The following is a 10,300-nucleotide window of genomic DNA, read 5'->3' as shown; positions in this document are numbered from 1 at the left end:
GGAGCAGAGAGGGGAGGAGCAGAGAGGGAGGAGAGAGAGGAGCAGAGAGGAGAGGAGCAGAGAGGAGAGGAGTAGAGAGGAGCAGAGAGGAGAGGAGCAGAGAGGGGAGGAGCAGATAGGAGAAGAGTGGAGCAGAGAGGGGAGGAGCAGATAGGAGAAGAGTGGAGCAGAGAGGAGAGGAGCAGAGAGGAGAGGAGCAGAGAGGACATCCACCCTGTGATAAATAAAAAATACATAAGTTTCAGGGATCAATTGGACCCCTTTTTTCAATTTCCGTCTAAAATGTCAAACCCAAATCTAACTGCCTGTAGCTCAGGACCCAAATCTAACTGCCTGTAGCTCAGGACCCAAATCTAACTGCCTGTAGCTCAGGACCCAAATCTAACTGCCTGTAGCTCAGGACCCAAATCTAACTGCCTGTAGCTCAGGACCCAAATCTAACGGCCTGTAGCGCAGGACCCAAATCTAACGGCCTGTAGCTCAGGACCCAAATCTAACTGCCTGTAGCTCAGGACCCAAATCTAACTGCCTGTAGCTCAGGACCCAAATCTAACTGCCTGTAGCTCAGGACCCAAATCTAACGGCCTGTAGCGCAGGACCCAAATCTAACTGCCTGTAGCTCAGCACCTGAAGCAAGGATGTGCATATTATTGATACCATTTGAAAAAAAAACACTTTGAAGTTTGTGGAAATATGAAATTAATGTAGGAGAATAAAACACAGTAGATCTGGTAGAAGATAATACAAAGAAAAAAACGTGTTTAATTTTTTTTTTTTTTTTTTGTACCATCATCTTTGAAATGCAAGAGAAAGGCCATAATGTATTATTCCAGCCCAGGCACAATTTAAATGTTGGCCACTAGATGGCAGCAGTGTATCAAATCAAAGTTTGTTTTGTCACGAGCGACGAATACAACAGGTGATTAAAGTGAAATGCTTACTTACAGGCTCTAACCAATAGTGCAAAGAAGGTATTATGTGAACAATAGGTAAGTAAAGAACTATAAACAACAGTAAAAAGACAGTGAAAAATAACAGTAGCGAGGCTACATACAGTAGAGAGGCTATATACAGTAGGGAGGCTATATACAGTAGAGAGGCTATATACAGTAGGGAGGCTATATACAGTAGAGAGGCTATAGACAGTAGAGGCAGTAGAGAGGCTATATACAGTAGAGAGGCTATATACAGTAGAGAGGCTATATACAGTAGAGAGGCTACATACAGTAGAGAGGCTATATACAGTAGAGAGGCTATATACAGTAGAGGGCTATATACAGTAGAGAGGCTATATACAGTAGAGAGGCTATATACAGTAGAGAGGCTATATACAGTAGAGAGGCTATAGTTATATACAGTAGAGAGGCTATATACAGTAGAGAGGTTATATACAGTAGAGAGGCTATATACAGTAGAGAGGCTATATACAGTAGAGAGGCTATATACAGTAGAGAGGCTATATACAGTAGAGAGGCTATATACAGTAGAGAGGCTATATACAGTAGAGAGGCTATATACAGTAGAGAGGCTATAGACAGTAGGGAGAGGCAGTAGAGAGGCTAGACAGTAGAGGATACTATAGACAGTAGAGAGGCTATATACAGTAGGGAGGCTATATACAGTAGAGAGAGGCTATAGACAGTAGAGAGGATACAGACAGTAGAGAGGCTACATACAGTAGAGAGGCTATATACAGTAGAGAGGCTATATACAGTAGAGAGGATACATACAGTAGAGAGGCTATATACAGTAGGGAGAGGCTATAGACAGTAGGGAGAGGCTATAGACAGTAGGGAGAGGCTATAGACAGTAGAGAGGCTATAGACAGTAGAGAGAGGCTATAGACAGTAGAGAGGCTATAGACAGTAGAGAGGCTATATACAGTAGGGAGAGGCTATAGACAGTAGAGAGGCTATAGACAGTAGAGAGGCTATAGACAGTAGAGAGGCTATATACAGTAGAGAGGCTACATACAGTAGAGAGGTTATATACAGTAGGGAGAGGCTATAGACAGTAGAGAGGCTATAGACAGTAGAGAGGCTATAGACAGTAGAGAGGCTATATACAGTAGAGAGGCTACATACAGTAGAGAGGCTATATACAGTAGGGGCTATATACAGGCTATAGACAGTAGAGAGGCTATAGACAGTAGAGAGGCTATATACAGTAGAGGCTATATACAGGCTACAGTAGAGGGCTAGTAGAGAGGCTATATACAGTAGGGAGAGGCTATAGACAGTAGAGAGGCTATAGACAGTAGAGAGGCTATATACAGTAGAGAGGATACATACAGTAGAGAGGCTATATACAGTAGGGAGAGGCTATAGACAGTAGAGAGGCTATAGACAGTAGAGAGGCTATATACAGTAGAGAGGATACATACAGTAGAGAGGCTATATACAGTAGAGCGGCTACATACAGTAATGAGGCTATATACAGTAGAGGCTATATACAGTAGAGAGGCTGTATACAGTGGAGGCTATATACAGTAGAGAGGCTATATACAGTAGTGAGGCTATATACAGTAGAGAGGCTATATACAGTAGAGATGCTATATACAGTAATGAGGCTATAAACAGTAGAGGCTATATACAGTAGAGAGGTTGTATACAGTAGAGAGGCTATATACAGTAGAGAGGCTATATAAGGTAGAGGCTATATACAGTAGAGAGGCTGTATACAGTAGAGAGGCTATATACAGTAGAGAGGCTATATACAGTAATGAGGCTATATACAGTAGAGGCTATATACAGTAGAGGCTGTATACAGTAATGAGGCTATATACAGTAGAGAGGCTATATACAGTAATGAGGCTATATACAGTAATGAGGCTATATACAGTAATGAGGCTATATACAGTAGAGGCTATATACAGTAGAGAGACTGTATACAGTAGAGAGGCTATATACAGTAGAGAGGCTATATACAGTAGTGAGGCTATATACAGTAGAGAGGCTATATACAGTAGAGAGGCTTTAAACAGTAGAGAGGCTATATACAGTAGTGAGGCTATATACAGTAGAGGCTATATACAGTAGAGAGGCTATATACAGTAGAGAGGCTATATACAGTAGTGAGGCTATATACAGTAGCGAGGCTATATACAGTAGAGAGGCTATATACAGTAGAGAGGCTATATACAGTAGAGAGGCTACACACAGACCAGTTAGTCAGGCTGATTGAGGTAGTGTGTACATGTAGATATGGTTAAAGTGACTATGTATTTGCGTACTTGTGCTGAAGTCAGGTGCAGGAGAGCAGGAAATCGTGAGCACACTTTATTTCGGCAGGAGAGAATATACAGACGGACACAGCTGCGTCCAAAAACCTCCAGCCAACAAAGTGTATAATGCGCAAAACAGTCACAACACATCAAATGGATACAAAACAGGCCTTGTGGAATAAAAAAAAACACGTGAAATGCGTGTAGTGTGATTGGGGAAAACCAGGTGTGCAGGGAACAAGACAAAACAAATGGATACATGAAAAATGGAGTGGCGATGACGCCGTCCGAACAAGGAGAGGAGCCGACTTCGACGGAAGTGGATTTATGATGAACAGAGAGTAGCAGTAGGGTAAAGGGAGGTTGGTGGGTGCCGGGACACAATGCAGATAGCCCCGTTAACTAATGCGCGGGGGGCAACGGTTGGTCAGGCCAACTGAGGTAGTGTGTACATAGTTAAAGTGACTATGCATATACAGTGGGGAGAACAAGTATTTGATACACTGCCGATTTTGCAGGTTTTCCTACTTACAAAGCATGTAGAGGTCTGTGATTTTTGTCATACGTACACTTCAACTGTGAGAGACGGAATCTAAAACAAAAATCCTTATTTTCCACCATAATTTGCAAATAAATTCATTAAAAATCCTACAATGTGATTTTCAGGATTTTTTTCCCTCATTTTGTCTGTCATTGTTGAAATGTACCTATGATGAAAATTAAAGGCCTCTCTCATTTTTTTAAGTGGGAGAACTTGCACAATTGGTGGCTGACTAAATACTTTTTTGCCCACTGATATATGTACATATATATATATACACATATACACACACAGTTCAATCGGAAGTTTACATACACCTTTAGCCAAATACATTTAAACTCAGTTTTTCACAATTCCTGACATTTATAATCCTAGTAAAAATGACCTGTTTTAGGTCAGTTAGGATCACCACTTTATTTTAAATAATGTGAAATGTCAGAATAATAATCCCAGTGGGTCAGAAGTTTACATTCACTCAATTAGTATTTGGTAGCATTGCCTTTAAATTGTTTAACTTGGGTCAAACGTTTCGGGTAGCCTCCCACAATCTTTGTCCCCATGTGCAGTTGCAAACTGTAGTCTGGCTTTTTTTATGGCGGTTTTGGAGCAGTGGCTTCTTCCTTGCTGAGCGGCCTTTCAGGTTATGTCGATACAGGACTCGTTTCACTGTGGATATAGATACTTTTGTACCTGTTTCCTCCAGCATCTTCAACAAGGTCCTATGCTGTTGTTCTGGGATTGATTTGCACTTTTCGCACCAAAGTACATTCATCTCTAGGAGACAGAACGTGTCTCCTTCCTGAGCGGTATGACGGCTGCGTGGTCCCATGGTGTTTATACCTGCATACTATTGTTTGTACAGATGAAAGTGGTACCTTCAGTCATTTGGAAATTGCTCCCAGAATGAACCAGACTTGTGGAGGTCTACAATTTTTTTTCTGAGGTCTTGGCTGATTTCTTTTGATTTTGCCCTGATGTCAAGCAAAGAGGCACTGAGTTTGAAGGTAGGCCTTGAAATACATCCACAGTTACATCTCCAATTGACTCAAATTATGTCAATTTTCTGGAATTTTCCAAGCTTGTTAAATGTTTAAAGGCACAGTCAACTTACTGTATGTAAACTTCTGACCCACTGGAATTGTGATACAGTGAATTATAAGTGAAATAATCAGTCCGTAAACAATTGTTGGAAAAATGACTTGTGTCATGCACACAGTAGATGTCTTAACCAACTTGCCAAAACTATAGTTTGTTAACAAGAAAATTGTGGAGTCGTTGAAAAACGAGTTATAATGACTCCAACCTAATTGTATGTAAACTTCCGACTTCAGAGAGAGAGGCCCTTCAGAGAGAGAGGCCCTTAATAGAGAGGTCCTTCAGAGAGAGGGGCCCTTCAGAGTGTTTGTGAGAGAGAGAGGCCCTTCAGAGAGAGAGAGAGACTCTTCAGAGAGAGAGAGAGGCCCTTGAGAGAAAGGCCCTTGAGAGATAAAAGGTCATTGAGAGAGAGAATGAGAGAGGCCCTTTAGATTGAGAGAAAGGGAGAGGCCTTTTAGATTGAGAGAAAGGGAGAGGCCCTTCTGAGAGAGAGAGGTCCTTCAGAGAGAGAGAGAGGCCGTTCAGATCCACAGGGGAGTGTTTGGAGAACACACACACACAAACACGAACTGGAGAAAATCAGTACCTGCAGTAATTAATAACCCTGCCTACTTTGTGTCGGCAAGCAACCCGCAGCCACACAGTGTGTGTGTGTGTGTGTGTGTATGAGTGCAAGTCTATGTATCTTCAGGATTCAAAGCGGTGTGTGTGGGGAGGAATGGACTGTTGAATAATGATTTGATCATTCACTATATTCATCCCAGGTGTTTCATTTCCATAATCAAATCCAAAGTGATGGTCTGGCTTGGTGTGTTACATTTTTTTTTCAGTTGATAAATCACAAATGCTTTCACAACCATCGCAATGAGCATTACATTATAACATAAATCAACCATCACAGAACGTTCGTTAGAATGAGGAGACCAAGGTGCAGCGTGGTGGTAAGCGAACATCTTACTTCATTTCAAATGAACACCGAAAAACAACAAAATACAAACCGAACGTGAAGTTCCAGCACCTATACAGAATCAAGATCCCACAAACTAAGGTGGGTAAAAGGCTGCCTAAGTTTGATCCTCAATCAGAGACAACGATAGACAGCTGCCTCTGATTGGGAACCCTACCAGACCAAACAAAGAAATAGGAAAACTAGAATGCCCACCCCAAATCACACCCCGACCTAACCAAATAGAGAAATAAAAAAAGGCTCTCTAAGGTCAGTGAAAGAACCATCATAGAACCAACTCTTAACCAATCAGATTTATTTCATGAATCCCATTTTTTTGTTTACATCAGCAGTTGTCACAAAGTGCTTTTACAGAGACCCAGGCTAAAACCTCCGATAGCAAGCAATGCAGATAGGGACTAGACTCCAAGGTGTGGAACCAGGCTATCCAAAACGTGGGTTTAGTGAAAACTACTGGCCTGCATGTCATGTTGATACCAAAGGCTCTAATATCATTCTAAGAATCCTTAAAGAGATTTGTTATCATTCTAAGAATCCTTAAAGAGATTTGTTATCATTCTAAGAATCCTTAAAGAGATTTGTTATCATTCTAAGAATCCAAAAAGAGATTTGTTATCATTCTAAGAATCCTAAAAGAGATTTGTTATCATTCTAAGAATCCTAAAAGAGATTTGTTATCATTCTAAGAATCCTAAAAGAGATTTGTTATCATGGGACACATGGTGACATCTTGGAGGATATTTTGCCGAACTGAATATTTATGGTTTGTGTTTGAAGCTGGAACTATGGATTTAGGACAAATACCAGGGTTTAGGCCTGGTAGATAGAGAGACCTAAATGCCAAAACCTGACACCCTCAGCACACAGGGGGACAAACACCTGCCTGCAGGTGACAGCGTTCCCTCCCCCATGTGCCCCCCAAGGCACAACTATGACAACATAACCAATAAAATCAGGTCCCAATTCCTTCAGCTCTGTTGCATGCTGAGTATGTACATAGTCAATTGTAGGCTTCGAGGGGACTCCTACGGTAGGTACACCTATAGCTCATCTCTTGGCAGTAGTACTGTAGACTACTACTGTAGACTACTTTATCACTGACCTCAACCCAGAGTCTCTCAGAGCGTTCACAGTCAGCCCACTGACATCCCTATCAGATCACAGCAAAAGAAAATGAACAACAATGACAAATGGTTTGATGAAGAATGCAAAAACCTAAGAAAGAAATTGAGAAACCTGTCCAACCAAAAACATAGAGACCCAGAAAATCTGAGTCTACGCCTTCACTATGGTGAATCACTAAAACAATACAGAAATACACTACGGAAAAAGAAGGAACAGCATGTCAGAAATCAGCTCAATGTAATTGAAGAATCCGTAGAATCTACCCACTTCTGTGAAAATTGGAAAACACTAAACAAACAACAACATGAAGAGTTATCTATTCAAAACGGAGATAAATCACTTCTCCAATCTTTTTGGCTCTTTAACAAACAGCAAAAAACATATACATGATAAAATACAATATACATGATAAAATACAATATACATGATAAAATGCAAATCTTAGAATCAACTATTAAAGACTTCAATTACATTGAATGAACTACAGGACAAAATACAAACAGTCCAACCCAAAAAGGCCTGTGGTGTTGATGGTTTCCTCAATGAAATGATGAAATATACAGACCACTAATTCCAATTGGCTGTAGTTACTCTGTTATTTTGACATCAAATGATAAAATAGAAATCTTAGAATCAACTGTTAACAAAGACCCCACTGGATTCTACAATTACATTGTGTCACGCCTGTCACGCCTTGGTCTTAGTATTTTGTGTTTTCTTTATTTATTTGGTCAGGCCAGGGTGTGACATGAGTTATTGTGGTGTGTTTTTGTCTTAGGGGTTTTGTGGGGTGTCTACGTAGTCTATGGCTGCCTGAGGCGGTTCTCAATCAGAGTCAGGTGATTATCGTTGTCTCTGATTGGGAACCATATTTAGGCAGCCATATTCTGTGAGTGTTTCGTGGGTGATTGTTCCTGTCTTTGTGTTTGCACCAGATAGGGCTGTTTCGGTTTTCATTATTTCATTTCATTATTTTTGTAGTTTCTGCATGTATAGTTTTTCCGTCATTAAAACATATCATGAATCATCACGCTGCATTTTGGTCCGATCCTTGTTCTACCTCTTCGTCAGAGGAGGAGATAGAAGAGAGCCGTTACAGAATCACCCACCACACACGGACCAAGTGGCGTGGTAACAGGCAACAGCGGCAGCAGGAGCAGCGCGACAAGAATTTCTGGACTTGGGAGGAAATCCTCGACGGGAGAGGACCCTGGGCTAAACCAGAGGAGTGTAGCCGCACCAAGGTGCAGCGAGAGAAGGACTGGACATGGGAGGACGAACTGGACGGTGAAGGACCTTGGGCTCAGCCTGGAGAATATCGCCGCCCCAAGGAAGAACTGGAGGCGGCAAAAGCGGAGAGGCGCTGGTATGAGGAGGCAGCACGGCGACGCGGATGGAAGCCTGAGAGTCAGCCCCGAAAATTTACCGGGGGGCTAGAGAGACCGGGCAGGCACCGTGTTATGCTATGGAGCGCACGGTGTTTCCAGTACGGGTGCATAGCCCGGTGCGGTACATACCAGCTCTTCGTATTGGCCGGGCAAGAGTGGGCATCGAGCCAGGTAAGGTTGGGCAGGCTTGGTGCTCAAGAGCTCCAGTGCGCCTGCACGGTCCGGTCTATCCAGAGTCACCTCCACACACCAGTCCTCCGGTGGCAGCTCCCCGCACCAGGCTTCCTGTGCGTGTTCTCTATCCAGTTCCACCAATGCCAGCACCCGCATCAGGCCTACAGTGCGCTTCGCCTCTCCAGCGCTGCCGGAGTCTCCCGCCTGTTCAGCGCTGTCGGAGCCTTTCTCCTCTCCTGCGCTGCCGGAGTCTCCCGCCTGTTTAGCGCAGCCAGAGACTTCCTTCTCTCCAGCGCTGCCGGAGTCTCCTGCCTGTTCAGCGCAGCCTGAGCTGCCAGTCTGCATGGAGCAGCCAGAGCTGCCAGTCTGCATGGAGCAGCCAGAGCTGCCAGTCTGCATGGAGCAGCCAGAGCTGCCAGTCTGCATGGAGCAGCCAGAGCTGCCAGTCTGCATGGAGCTGCCAGTCTGCATGGAGCTGCCAGTCTGCATAGAGCAGCCAGAGCTGTCAGCCTGCATAGAGCAGCCAGAGCTGCCAGTCTGCATGGAGCAGCTAGAGCTGCCAGTCTGCATGGAGCAGCCAGAGCTGCCAGTCTGCATGGAGCTGCCAGTCTGCATAGAGCAGCCAGAGCTGTCAGTCTGCATAGAGCAGCCAGAGCTGCCAGTCTGCATGGAGCAGCCAGAGCTGCCAGTCTGCATGGAGCTGCCAGTCTGCATAGAGCAGCCAGAGCTGTCAGCCTGCATAGAGCAGCCAGAGCTGCCAGTCTGCATGGAGCAGCTAGAGCTGCCAGTCTGCATGGAGCAGCCAGAGCTGCCAGTCTGCATGGAGCAGCCAGAGCAGCTAGATCCGCCAGAATCTTCCAGATCTGCCAGTCAGCCAGACTCTTCCAGATCTGCCAGTCAGCCAGACTCTTCCAGATCTGCCAGTCAGCCAGACTCTTCCAGATCTGCCAGTCAGCCAGACTCTTCCAGATCTGCCAGTCAACCAGACTCTTCCAGATCTGCCAGTCAACCAGACTCTTCCAGATCTGCCAGTCAACCAGACTCTTCCAGATCTGCCAGTCAACCAGACTCTTCCAGATCCGCCAGCCAGCCAGGATCTGCCAGAGCCTACTACCTGCCTGAGCTTCCTCTCAGTGCCGAGCTGCCCCTCAGTCCCGAGCTGCCCCTCAGTCCCGAGCTGCCCCTCAGTCCCGAGCTGCCCCTCAGTCCAGTGGGGTTCTGGGTGAGGACTATTAGGCCATGGTCGGCGGCGAGGGTGGATTATCCCAGGACGCGAGGGGGAGGAACTATGACATTTATGGAGTGGGGTCCACGTCCTGAGCCGCCACCATGGACAGACGCCCACCCGGACCCTCCCTATGGTTTTGAGGTGCGTCCGGGAGTCCGTACCTTAGGGGGGGGGGGGTTCTGTCACGCCTTGGTCTTAGTATTTTGTGTTTTCTTTATTTATTTGGTCAGGCCAGGGTGTGACATGGGTTATTGTGGTGTGTTTTTGTCTTAGGGGTTTTGTGGGGTGTCTACGTAGTCTATGGCTGCCTGAGGCGGTTCTCAATCAGAGTCAGGTGATTATCGTATGTATAGGTTTTCCTTCATTAAAATATATCATGAATCATCATCACGCTGCATTTTGGTCCGATCCTTGTTCTACCTCTTCGTCAGAGGAGGAGATAGAAGAGAGCCGTTACAACGCCCTGGCCATAGAGAAGCTTTGTATTCTCTAGTTTTGGTTAGGCCAGGGTGTGACTAGGGTGGGCATTCTATGTCCCTTTTTCTAAGTTTTGTATTTC

The 10,300-nt window shown here is 44.6% G+C and overlaps 1 protein-coding gene across 1 annotated transcript in view; it reads right to left on the bottom strand.

Moving 5' to 3' along the window:
• Positions 1 to 10,300, bottom strand: part of LOC115122616 (hippocalcin-like protein 1) — a 99,606-nt gene that overhangs the window by 23,824 nt on the left and 65,482 nt on the right. The window lies entirely within an intron of this gene.

This window comes from Oncorhynchus nerka, linkage group LG7 (genome assembly GCF_034236695.1).
Source record: "Oncorhynchus nerka isolate Pitt River linkage group LG7, Oner_Uvic_2.0, whole genome shotgun sequence".
NCBI lineage: Eukaryota > Metazoa > Chordata > Actinopteri > Salmoniformes > Salmonidae > Oncorhynchus > Oncorhynchus nerka.
This window is presented reverse-complemented; position numbering and strand designations above follow the sequence as displayed.